General features: G+C 44.0%; 1 pseudogene; it reads left to right on the top strand.

Annotated features, from left to right (window-relative positions):
• The first annotated feature begins 297 nt into the window (after nucleotides 1–297).
• On the top strand, nucleotides 298–2,992 carry LOC102826537 (annotated as a pseudogene).
• Nucleotides 2,993–4,510: the final 1,518 nt, after the last annotated feature.

Genomic DNA, 4,510 nt, shown 5'->3' with positions numbered 1-4,510 from the left:
TGAGGAAGGGCTATTTGGTATTTGCCACCGATGCAAGAAAATGACAGTTTTGAGGAAATGAAACTTTACTGTGGTTAAGTGTATGTATAACCCACAATGGAGAAAGTGGGTAGAGATTAGGAAAGAAGAGACCAGCTCACAATGAGCCTTGTAAACACTGTTGTTGTTGTTGTTGTTGGTGCCACTGGATCAGTTCTAACTGGCCATTGCTATGCTTGAGCCCATTGATGCACCACTGAGTTCATTCTTATCATTGAGGGTCATCCTCTTTTTCTTGCGGACTGTCTATTAAGTATGATGTCCTTCTCTAAGCACTATTTGGAAGGGGCTATTTCTCACAGTGCAGCTCTAGCTTTGGTGGAGCCTGAAGCCTTTACAGTTACATGGGCCTTCTGTAAGAAACTGTGATTTTGTGTTTGTGGATACAAAACTAGGTTCAGTGCTTAGAAGGACCTGTTCAAGTTCACCTAACTTTCATTAGCTTCCTGATTAAGCCCCTTTGCCTTGCAGCCGCTGAGGTATGTTCACCTGACAGAGCTGAATTAGATTTGCCACATGGGAATCAGTCATAGGGTGCAAAGCTGAGTAAGGAGCACTAGTGAGGTTGACTCTTGTGTATGACAGTTGGGTAGAGAAAGTGGATAAATAAGTGCTATTTAGGTGATAGAAATTGACTACATGTGACCCAAAGGATTACAGAAAAATAACAATAGAAGTGATGTCATTATGTTGAATTTAAGATTCTGCCAAAATATGTTTTAAATCAACATAGGCAATAAAGAGTTAAAAACCGGACTAGAATTGAATCTAGTGCTTTCAAAGATGCTATCAGGTAGACTGCTTTCCAGAAGGCAGCCCTCAGATGGAAAAGTTACATGATGCTCCCAATTCAGAGCTCACCTGAAGTATTGGTGGGAATGTATATAGTCACAGCCACTATGGGAAGGAGTTTGGAAGTACCTATTACAGCTGCATATGTGCCTACCATTTGATCCAGTAATTCCATGTATTAGAATGTTGATAACAGCACTAATTTTTAAACAGCTATATATTAGAAACTACCCTCGACTGCAAGGTCAGTTTGAACCACGAGGTTAACAGCTCAAACCCACCAGCTGCTCCTTGGAAACCCTACAACACTTAACAACCACCACCCAAATGTTCATTAATTGTAGAATTGATAGTGGTTTGTTCACACAACGAAAATCTGTACTGCAATAAGAATGAACACAAACTAATACAGATGAATTTTAGAAAATAGTGAGTTATAAGAACCACAGGCTCGCCTCCAGGTCTCTCCTTGCATCTCAGGAAAAGCTAAAGATGGCAGACTTTTTAGACTGACTAGAACACGTGAGTGTGTGACAACTGTAAGAAAGACATTCCTGTGTGTAACTTTACCATCTATGAGAGTCACTGTCCAAAACATTGGTATAGACCCTGTCTCACATGGAAACTCATGTGACTACAGAACACTATCAGGTGACCTGCAAATGTAACAAGAAGTTGGAGAAGAGGCAGTTAAAGACACACGAGGAGGCTGAGTGCCCTCTGTACCCCCGTTCTGCCAACAGTGTGATGTTAAAGACACATGGGGAGACTGAGTGCCCTCTGTGTCGCGGCCTCTGCCAGCACTGTGATTTGGAACCCTCTGTTCTGAAACTGGAGGGACATGAAGACTACTGTGGGGCCTGGACAGAGCTGTGTGGCAACTGTGGGCGTCATGTCTTGGTGCTGGATCTGCAGACACACCCTGAAGTTTATGGAAGAGAAAGGCAGAGAGAGATGCAGTTGCCTTGCCTCCTAATTCCAATAATGAACCATGGATCGCCTTCTATTTCCTCTAACAGATTGAGGCTCTGGATCCACCTATGAGGCTGTCCTGGCGGCACACGAGATCCTCTGAATCAGACCTTTTGCAGAGTAGTTCTGCTAACCAAAGGAATATAACACCCCAGTATCCAACTCAGAATAATCTGTCTGAAGAACAAGAAAGGCAGGAGAGGAATAGAGCCCGTTAGCCCCCAAAAGAAGGTGGTGAAGATAGTTCCAAATATTGGTCCTAAGTTTTCAAAATGAGAGACAGTCCCCCCAACCTGGCAGAACAGAACTTCTGGAGAGCTGTATGTGAGGCTGAGCAGTCCTACCAAGGGCCCAGTGCCCTGAGTGACATAAAGAGTGCAGCTGGAAAGACCCTGTGGCTGTGAATTTTGTGAGGAGCTGGACTCAGAGGAACGGTGGATTGACCACCAGACAAGCTGTAACCCTTCATGTACCTTACCTCTGCTCACTATGGGCTGCTCTCCCCGGAAAGTGGTGGAGGCCTCTTTCTCCAGAAAGTAGTGGAGGAACCTGATGCTATCTTCCACAAGCTTCTGCAGCAGGCTAACAGCTGAGAGTCTTTGAGATGTCTGACCAGCTTAAGTCCCTCCCCCAACTTCAATGCGGTGCAGCTGGCAGAGGTGGTGTTCCATCACCAGGACCCAAACACCACACACAACAATGTGACAGAGGGTTTTCCCAGACACCAGGAAGACCCATCTTCCAGCTTCTTGGATGATATCAAGCAAGAAACAGCTAAAGGATCCACCTACCTGCTGCCCCCAATGGTCCTATGAGCAACAGAACAACTACTTATAACTGACTGTCTGAGTCTACACCAGGCCTCGGGTATGGGTGCCAACCCAGCCCTCCTCAAGTATTGAAGCTCAACAACTCCATAGTCAGGACATCCTGGGGATGGAATCTTAACAGCCAGAATGGGACTGTGGGCCCTGGGCACGTTTCAGTGATTCACCCTGTTGGAAACCTTTAACCAGAAACCCCTGTGCCCTCCTTCGCCGTGGGCCTTCAGGGAGATACAGAGTGAGTGGTAGGAGTGAAGGTGGCATGAATTCTCGGGGTACTCACCTCAGCCGCCAACTAGCGTAACAGAACTGCTAAGGCAAAACGCCCCAAACATCAGGGAGCTGGGGATGTTAAGGAGGAGTAACAGCGTCTCCTCCCCGAACCTCCCCGAGAGCTCCTCTTTCTTACATTCTGTCCTCACTGCTTCTTGGTGCTATCCGACCGGTTAGGGTTCTGGAAGCCTGGGGCACTCTTCAGTGTGTTGGGGGATTTGGGGCTCTAGACGTGCGAGGTGTGGGGGGAGCACCGGCAGTTTTCCAAGATCGTTGCAATATGTAAAGAGTTGCACTAGAGTTGAGGGGACCAGAGGCTTCGTTTTTAAGCGGAGTCCTTGGCATTTGGCATCTCCGCCATAGGTTCCTGCCTGGGAGCACAGCTCCATTGTCTTCACTGCCCCCTCATGGAGAAGGCTGGGGGCTCCTTGTTCCCACCAGACTTGCACTGGGTATCCCCTCAGCAGGGTTGAGGCCTTAGCCCCATGGCTGGCCCAGCAAACCAAGAGCCAGCACTAATCTCCTCTTTTTATTTTACTATTAGTTAATATTCACTTCCTTGTAATATAAATAAAGTTTGTAACTGGTGTTAAAAAACACAAAAATGCATACTGTGATTCCTTGTATATGAGTGTGTTTACACTGTGCAGCACTGTGGGTTAATGCCCTGGACTGCAAAGTCAGTTTGAACTGCATGGTTGGCAATTTAAGCTCACCAGCTGCTCCTTGGAAACCCTATGGATTGAAACCAACTTTACGGCACTTAACAACAACAACAACAACAACAACAACAACAACAATACGCAAAAAGGGCTTCAAAAACTTCATGGAAAAATAAAAAGATCATGGAATTTTTCCTTGAACTTTTTGAAGCTCCCTCATATAGCTGTCTGTTTGTCTATATATCTATCTGGAATCCTGGAGTAGCACTGTAGGATAAGCACTGAACTGCTAAATGTAGGTTTGGTGGTTCAAATCCACTAGCAGCTCCTTAGAAATCCAATACAGGGTCACTGAATCAGAACCAACTTGACAGTACTTAATAATAACTATCTATCTATCATCTATCTATCTATCTATCTATCTATCTATCTATCTATCTATCTATCTATCTATCTATCTATCTTCCTACTACCTATCTACCCATCTACCTCTCTATATTTGTCTATCTTGAAGCACAGTGTTGTTTGTGATAGGATAATAATAATTTCCTTATAAGGAACCGGAGTTAATACCACTATTATTCAAATTTATGCACCAATCATTAAAGCTAGTGATAATGAAATTGAAGAATTTTACCAACTTCTTTAGTCTGAAATTGATCAAACATATAATCAAGATGTATTGATCATTACTGGTGATTGGAATGCAAAGGATGGAAATAAAGACACAGGATCAGTAGTTGAAAAATATGACTTTGGTGGTGGAACTTATGTTGAAGACCACATGATACAATTTTGCAATACCAATAACTTATTTATTGAAAATGCCTTTTTAAAACAACATAAAAGCAACTATACAAATGAACCTCACCATGTAGAATACACAGGAATCAAATTGACCATATCTGTGAGAAGAGACAATGGAAATGCTCAATTGCAGGACCATCA

The sequence above is a fragment of the Chrysochloris asiatica genome, unplaced genomic scaffold, assembly GCF_000296735.1.
Source record: "Chrysochloris asiatica unplaced genomic scaffold, ChrAsi1.0 scaffold00002, whole genome shotgun sequence".
NCBI classification, from domain to species: Eukaryota; Metazoa; Chordata; class Mammalia; order Afrosoricida; family Chrysochloridae; genus Chrysochloris; species Chrysochloris asiatica.
The sequence above is the reverse complement of the archived record's forward strand: the minus strand, read 5'-3'. Positions and strand labels throughout refer to the sequence as shown.